We start from the raw sequence: 9,483 nt of genomic DNA, 5'->3' as shown, positions 1-9,483 counted from the left end.
AGACATCAAATGACTCCTCCCACCATATTAGGATGATCCCCAAGTTTTGGACTCAATCCGATATAGATTAGTCCAAGAAATTGGACAACTCAGGTTCGTACGAAGTTCGTTTGGAAATGGAGTGGTTGGTGTATTGCATAGTTGTAGAGATTGGATTTCACTCAAAACCCACCAAAGAACTCCTCCCACTGTATTACGATGTTCCCTAAGTTTTGGAGTCAATCCGATATCGATTGGTTCATGAAATTGGACAATTCAGGTTCGTACGAAGTTCGTTCTGAAATGGAGGGGTTCGTGTATTGCATAGTTTTAGCCATTGGATTTCAGTCAAAAGACACCAAATGACTCCTCCCATCATATTATGATCTTCCCCAAGTTTTGGACTCAATCCGATATAGATTGGTCCATGAAATTGGACAATTCAGGCTCGTATGAAGTTCGTTCTGAAATGGAGTGTTTGGTGTATTGCATAGTTTTAGCCATTGGATTTCAGGCAAAAGGCACCAAATCACTCCTCCCATCATATTATGATCTTCCCCAAGTTTTGGACTCAATCCGATATCGATTGGTCCATGAAATTGGACAATTCAGGTTCGTACGAAGTTCGTTATGAAAAGGAGTGGTTGGTGTATTGCATAGTTGTAGAGATTGGATTTTACTCAAAACCCACCAAATGACTTCACCCACCGTAGTATGATGTTCCCCAAGTTTTGGACTCAATCTGATATCGATTGGTCCATGAAATTGGACAATTCAGGTTCGAACGAAGTTCGTTCTGAAATGGTGTGGTTAGTGTGTTGCATAGTTTTACCCATTGGATTTCACTCAAAAGTCACCAAATGACTCCTCCCATCGTATTATGATGTTCCTCAAGCTTTGGACTCAATCCGATATCGATTGGTACATGAAATTGGACTATTCAGGATCATACGAAGTTCGTTCTGAAATGCAGTGGTTCGTGTATTGCATAGTTTTAGGTATTGGATTTCACTCAAAAGTCACCAAACGACTCCTCCCATTATATTATGATGTTCCCCAGGTTTTGGACTCAATCCGATATCGATTGGTCCATGAAATTGGACAATTCAGGTTCGTACGAAGTTCGTTATGAAATGGAGTGGTTGGTGTATTGCATAGTTTTAGGGAATGGACTTCACTCAAAAGACATCAAATGACTCCTCCCACCATATTAGGATGATCCCCAAGTTTTGGACTCAATCCGATATAGATTAGTCCAAGAAATTGGACAACTCAGGTTCGTACGAAGTTCGTTTGGAAATGGAGTGGTTGGTGTATTGCATAGTTGTAGAGATTGGATTTCACTCAAAACCCACCAAAGAACTCCTCCCACTGTATTACGATGTTCCCTAAGTTTTGGAGTCAATCCGATATCGATTGGTTCATGAAATTGGACAATTCAGGTTCGTACGAAGTTCGTTCTGAAATGGAGGGGTTCGTGTATTGCATAGTTTTAGCCATTGGATTTCAGTCAAAAGACACCAAATGACTCCTCCCATCATATTATGATCTTCCCCAAGTTTTGGACTCAATCCGATATAGATTGGTCCATGAAATTGGACAATTCAGGCTCGTATGAAGTTCGTTCTGAAATGGAGTGTTTGGTGTATTGCATAGTTTTAGCCATTGGATTTCAGGCAAAAGGCACCAAATCACTCCTCCCATCATATTATGATCTTCCCCAAGTTTTGGACTCAATCCGATATCGATTGGTCCATGAAATTGGACAATTCAGGTTCGTACGAAGTTCGTTATGAAAAGGAGTGGTTGGTGTATTGCATAGTTGTAGAGATTGGATTTTACTCAAAACCCACCAAATGACTTCACCCACCGTAGTATGATGTTCCCCAAGTTTTGGACTCAATCTGATATCGATTGGTCCATGAAATTGGACAATTCAGGTTCGAACGAAGTTCGTTCTGAAATGGTGTGGTTAGTGTATTGCATAGTTTTACCCATTGGATTTCACTCAAAAGTCACCAAATGACTCCTCCCATCGTATTATGATGTTCCTCAAGCTTTGGACTCAATCCGATATCGATTGGTACATGAAATTGGACTATTCAGGATCATACGAAGTTCGTTCTGAAATGCAGTGGTTCGTGTATTGCATAGTTTTAGGTATTGGATTTCACTCAAAAGTCACCAAACGACTCCTCCCATTATATTATGATGTTCCCCAGGTTTTGGACTCAATCCGATATCGATTGGTCCATGAAATTGGACAATTCAGGTTCGTACGAAGTTCGTTATGAAATGGAGTGGTTGGTGTATTGCATAGTTTTAGGGAATGGACTTCACTCAAAAGACATCAAATGACTCCTCCCACCATATTAGGATGATCCCCAAGTTTTGGACTCAATCCGATATAGATTAGTCCAAGAAATTGGACAACTCAGGTTCGTACGAAGTTCGTTTGGAAATGGAGTGGTTGGTGTATTGCATAGTTGTAGAGATTGGATTTCACTCAAAACCCACCAAAGAACTCCTCCCACTGTATTACGATGTTCCCTAAGTTTTGGAGTCAATCCGATATCGATTGGTTCATGAAATTGGACAATTCAGGTTCGTACGAAGTTCTTTCTGAAATGGTGTGGTTGATGTATTGCATAGTTTTTAGCCATTGAATTTGATTAAAAACTCACGAAATGACTCTGCCCATCATATTACGATGTTCCCCAAGTTTTGACTCAATCCGATATCGATTGGTCCAGGAAATTGGACAATTCAGGTTCGTACGAATTTCATTACGAAATGGAGTGGTCGGTGTATTGCATAGTTCTAGAGACTGGGCTTCACTCAAAACCCACCAAATGACTTCACCCACCGCATTATGATGTTCCCCAAGTTTTGGACTCAATCCGATATCGATTGGTCCATGAAATTGGACAATTCAGGTTCGTACGAAGTTCGTTATGAAATGGAGTGGTTGGTGTATTGCATAGTTTTAGGGAATGGACTTCACTCAAAAGACATCAAATGACTCCTCCCACCGTATTAGGATGATCCCCAAGTTTTGGACTCAATCCGATATAGATTAGTCCAAGAAATTGGACAACTCAGGTTCGTACGAAGTTCGTTTGGAAATGGAGTGGTTGGTGTATTGCATAGTTGTAGAGATTGGATTTCACTCAAAACCCACCAAAGAACTCCTCCCACTGTATTACGATGTTCCCTAAGTTTTGGAGTCAATCCGATATCGATTGGTTCATGAAATTGGACAATTCAGGTTCGTACGAAGTTCGTTCTGAAATGGAGGGGTTCGTGTATTGCATAGTTTTAGCCATTGGATTTCAGTCAAAAGACACCAAATGACTCCTCCCATCATATTATGATCTTCCCCAAGTTTTGGACTCAATCCGATATAGATTGGTCCATGAAATTGGACAATTCAGGTTCGAACGAAGTTCGTTCTGAAATGGTGTGGTTAGTGTATTGCATAGTTTTACCCATTGGATTTCACTCAAAAGTCACCAAATGACTCCTCCCATCGTATTATGATGTTCCTCAAGCTTTGGACTCAATCCGATATCGATTGGTACATGAAATTGGACTATTCAGGATCATACGAAGTTCGTTCTGAAATGCAGTGGTTCGTGTATTGCATAGTTTTAGGTATTGGATTTCACTCAAAAGTCACCAAACGACTCCTCCCATTATATTATGATGTTCCCCAGGTTTTGGACTCAATCCGATATCGATTGGTCCATGAAATTGGACAATTCAGGTTCGTACGAAGTTCGTTATGAAATGGAGTGGTTGGTGTATTGCATAGTTTTAGGGAATGGACTTCACTCAAAAGACATCAAATGACTCCTCCCACCATATTAGGATGATCCCCAAGTTTTGGACTCAATCCGATATAGATTAGTCCAAGAAATTGGACAACTCAGGTTCGTACGAAGTTCGTTTGGAAATGGAGTGGTTGGTGTATTGCATAGTTGTAGAGATTGGATTTCACTCAAAACCCACCAAAGAACTCCTCCCACTGTATTACGATGTTCCCTAAGTTTTGGAGTCAATCCGATATCGATTGGTTCATGAAATTGGACAATTCAGGTTCGTACGAAGTTCGTTCTGAAATGGAGGGGTTCGTGTATTGCATAGTTTTAGCCATTGGATTTCAGTCAAAAGACACCAAATGACTCCTCCCATCATATTATGATCTTCCCCAAGTTTTGGACTCAATCCGATATAGATTGGTCCATGAAATTGGACAATTCAGGCTCGTATGAAGTTCGTTCTGAAATGGAGTGTTTGGTGTATTGCATAGTTTTAGCCATTGGATTTCAGGCAAAAGGCACCAAATCACTCCTCCCATCATATTATGATCTTCCCCAAGTTTTGGACTCAATCCGATATCGATTGGTCCATGAAATTGGACAATTCAGGTTCGTACGAAGTTCGTTATGAAAAGGAGTGGTTGGTGTATTGCATAGTTGTAGAGATTGGATTTTACTCAAAACCCACCAAATGACTTCACCCACTGTAGTATGATGTTCCCCAAGTTTTGGACTCAATCTGATATCGATTGGTCCATGAAATTGGACAATTCAGGTTCGAACGAAGTTCGTTCTGAAATGGTGTGGTTAGTGTGTTGCATAGTTTTACCCATTGGATTTCACTCAAAAGTCACCAAATGACTCCTCCCATCGTATTATGATGTTCCTCAAGCTTTGGACTCAATCCGATATCGATTGGTACATGAAATTGGACTATTCAGGATCATACGAAGTTCGTTCTGAAATGCAGTGGTTCGTGTATTGCATAGTTTTAGGTATTGGATTTCACTCAAAAGTCACCAAACGACTCCTCCCATTATATTATGATGTTCCCCAGGTTTTGGACTCAATCCGATATCGATTGGTCCATGAAATTGGACAATTCAGGTTCGTACGAAGTTCGTTATGAAATGGAGTGGTTGGTGTATTGCATAGTTTTAGGGAATGGACTTCACTCAAAAGACATCAAATGACTCCTCCCACCATATTAGGATGATCCCCAAGTTTTGGACTCAATCCGATATAGATTAGTCCAAGAAATTGGACAACTCAGGTTCGTACGAAGTTCGTTTGGAAATGGAGTGGTTGGTGTATTGCATAGTTGTAGAGATTGGATTTCACTCAAAACCCACCAAAGAACTCCTCCCACTGTATTACGATGTTCCCTAAGTTTTGGAGTCAATCCGATATCGATTGGTTCATGAAATTGGACAATTCAGGTTCGTACGAAGTTCGTTCTGAAATGGAGGGGTTCGTGTATTGCATAGTTTTAGCCATTGGATTTCAGTCAAAAGACACCAAATGACTCCTCCCATCATATTATGATCTTCCCCAAGTTTTGGACTCAATCCGATATAGATTGGTCCATGAAATTGGACAATTCAGGCTCGTATGAAGTTCGTTCTGAAATGGAGTGTTTGGTGTATTGCATAGTTTTAGCCATTGGATTTCAGGCAAAAGGCACCAAATCACTCCTCCCATCATATTATGATCTTCCCCAAGTTTTGGACTCAATCCGATATCGATTGGTCCATGAAATTGGACAATTCAGGTTCGTACGAAGTTCGTTATGAAAAGGAGTGGTTGGTGTATTGCATAGTTGTAGAGATTGGATTTTACTCAAAACCCACCAAATGACTTCACCCACCGTAGTATGATGTTCCCCAAGTTTTGGACTCAATCTGATATCGATTGGTCCATGAAATTGGACAATTCAGGTTCGAACGAAGTTCGTTCTGAAATGGTGTGGTTAGTGTGTTGCATAGTTTTACCCATTGGATTTCACTCAAAAGTCACCAAATGACTCCTCCCATCGTATTATGATGTTCCTCAAGCTTTGGACTCAATCCGATATCGATTGGTACATGAAATTGGACTATTCAGGATCATACGAAGTTCGTTCTGAAATGCAGTGGTTCGTGTATTGCATAGTTTTAGGTATTGGATTTCACTCAAAAGTCACCAAACGACTCCTCCCATTATATTATGATGTTCCCCAGGTTTTGGACTCAATCCGATATCGATTGGTCCATGAAATTGGACAATTCAGGTTCGTACGAAGTTCGTTATGAAATGGAGTGGTTGGTGTATTGCATAGTTTTAGGGAATGGACTTCACTCAAAAGACATCAAATGACTCCTCCCACCATATTAGGATGATCCCCAAGTTTTGGACTCAATCCGATATAGATTAGTCCAAGAAATTGGACAACTCAGGTTCGTACGAAGTTCGTTTGGAAATGGAGTGGTTGGTGTATTGCATAGTTGTAGAGATTGGATTTCACTCAAAACCCACCAAAGAACTCCTCCCACTGTATTACGATGTTCCCTAAGTTTTGGAGTCAATCCGATATCGATTGGTTCATGAAATTGGACAATTCAGGTTCGTACGAAGTTCGTTCTGAAATGGAGGGGTTCGTGTATTGCATAGTTTTAGCCATTGGATTTCAGTCAAAAGACACCAAATGACTCCTCCCATCATATTATGATCTTCCCCAAGTTTTGGACTCAATCCGATATAGATTGGTCCATGAAATTGGACAATTCAGGTTCGAACGAAGTTCGTTCTGAAATGGTGTGGTTAGTGTATTGCATAGTTTTACCCATTGGATTTCACTCAAAAGTCACCAAATGACTCCTCCCATCGTATTATGATCTTCCCCAAGTTTTGGACTCAATCCGATATCGATTGGTCCATGAAATTGGACAATTCAGGTTCGTACGAAGTTCGTTATGAAAAGGAGTGGTTGGTGTATTGCATAGTTGTAGAGATTGGATTTTACTCAAAACCCACCAAATGACTTCACCCACCGTAGTATGATGTTCCCCAAGTTTTGGACTCAATCTGATATCGATTGGTCCATGAAATTGGACAATTCAGGTTCGAACGAAGTTCGTTCTGAAATGGTGTGGTTAGTGTGTTGCATAGTTTTACCCATTGGATTTCACTCAAAAGTCACCAAATGACTCCTCCCATCGTATTATGATGTTCCTCAAGCTTTGGACTCAATCCGATATCGATTGGTACATGAAATTGGACTATTCAGGATCATACGAAGTTCGTTCTGAAATGCAGTGGTTCGTGTATTGCATAGTTTTAGGTATTGGATTTCACTCAAAAGTCACCAAACGACTCCTCCCATTATATTATGATGTTCCCCAGGTTTTGGACTCAATCCGATATCGATTGGTCCATGAAATTGGACAATTCAGGTTCGTACGAAGTTCGTTATGAAATGGAGTGGTTGCTGTATTGCATAGTTTTAGGGAATGGACTTCACTCAAAAGACATCAAATGACTCCTCCCACCATATTAGGATGATCCCCAAGTTTTGGACTCAATCCGATATAGATTAGTCCAAGAAATTGGACAACTCAGGTTCGTACGAAGTTCGTTTGGAAATGGAGTGGTTGGTGTATTGCATAGTTGTAGAGATTGGATTTCACTCAAAACCCACCAAAGAACTCCTCCCACTGTATTACGATGTTCCCTAAGTTTTGGAGTCAATCCGATATCGATTGGTTCATGAAATTGGACAATTCAGGTTCGTACGAAGTTCGTTCTGAAATGGAGGGGTTCGTGTATTGCATAGTTTTAGCCATTGGATTTCAGTCAAAAGACACCAAATGACTCCTCCCATCATATTATGATCTTCCCCAAGTTTTGGACTCAATCCGATATAGATTGGTCCATGAAATTGGACAATTCAGGCTCGTATGAAGTTCGTTCTGAAATGGAGTGTTTGGTGTATTGCATAGTTTTAGCCATTGGATTTCAGGCAAAAGGCACCAAATCACTCCTCCCATCATATTATGATCTTCCCCAAGTTTTGGACTCAATCCGATATCGATTGGTCCATGAAATTGGACAATTCAGGTTCGTACGAAGTTCGTTATGAAAAGGAGTGGTTGGTGTATTGCATAGTTGTAGAGATTGGATTTTACTCAAAACCCACCAAATGACTTCACCCACCGTAGTATGATGTTCCCCAAGTTTTGGACTCAATCTGATATCGATTGGTCCATGAAATTGGACAATTCAGGTTCGAACGAAGTTCGTTCTGAAATGGTGTGGTTAGTGTGTTGCATAGTTTTACCCATTGGATTTCACTCAAAAGTCACCAAATGACTCCTCCCATCGTATTATGATGTTCCTCAAGCTTTGGACTCAATCCGATATCGATTGGTACATGAAATTGGACTATTCAGGATCATACGAAGTTCGTTCTGAAATGCAGTGGTTCGTGTATTGCATAGTTTTAGGTATTGGATTTCACTCAAAAGTCACCAAACGACTCCTCCCATTATATTATGATGTTCCCCAGGTTTTGGACTCAATCCGATATCGATTGGTCCATGAAATTGGACAATTCAGGTTCGTACGAAGTTCGTTATGAAATGGAGTGGTTGGTGTATTGCATAGTTTTAGGGAATGGACTTCACTCAAAAGACATCAAATGACTCCTCCCACCATATTAGGATGATCCCCAAGTTTTGGACTCAATCCGATATAGATTAGTCCAAGAAATTGGACAACTCAGGTTCGTACGAAGTTCGTTTGGAAATGGAGTGGTTGGTGTATTGCATAGTTGTAGAGATTGGATTTCACTCAAAACCCACCAAAGAACTCCTCCCACTGTATTACGATGTTCCCTAAGTTTTGGAGTCAATCCGATATCGATTGGTTCATGAAATTGGACAATTCAGGTTCGTACGAAGTTCGTTCTGAAATGGAGGGGTTCGTGTATTGCATAGTTTTAGCCATTGGATTTCAGTCAAAAGACACCAAATGACTCCTCCCATCATATTATGATCTTCCCCAAGTTTTGGACTCAATCCGATATAGATTGGTCCATGAAATTGGACAATTCAGGCTCGTATGAAGTTCGTTCTGAAATGGAGTGTTTGGTGTATTGCATAGTTTTAGCCATTGGATTTCAGGCAAAAGGCACCAAATCACTCCTCCCATCATATTATGATCTTCCCCAAGTTTTGGACTCAATCCGATATCGATTGGTACATGAAATTGGACTATTCAGGATCATACGAAGTTCGTTCTGAAATGCAGTGGTCGTGTATGCATAGTTTAGGTATTGGATTCACTCAAAAGTCACCAACGACTCCTCCATTATATTATGATGTTCCCCAGGTTTTGGACTCAATCCGATATCGATTGGTCCATGAAATTGGACAATTCAGGTTCGTACGAAGTTCGTTATGAAATGGAGTGGTTGGTGTATTGCATAGTTTTAGGGAATGGACTTCACTCAAAAGACATCAAATGACTCCTCCCACCATATTTGGATGATCCCCAAGTTTTGGACTCAATCCGATATAGATTAGTCCAAGAAATTGGACAACTCAGGTTCGTACGAAGTTCGTTTTGAAATGGAGTGGTTGGCGTATTGCATAGTTGTAGAGATTGGATTTCACTCAAAACCCACCAAAGAACTCCTCCCACTGTA

Source organism: Prunus persica, chromosome G5 (assembly GCF_000346465.2).
Source record: "Prunus persica cultivar Lovell chromosome G5, Prunus_persica_NCBIv2, whole genome shotgun sequence".
Lineage (NCBI taxonomy): Eukaryota > Viridiplantae > Streptophyta > Magnoliopsida > Rosales > Rosaceae > Prunus > Prunus persica.
The sequence above is the reverse complement of the archived record's forward strand: the minus strand, read 5'-3'. Positions refer to the sequence as shown.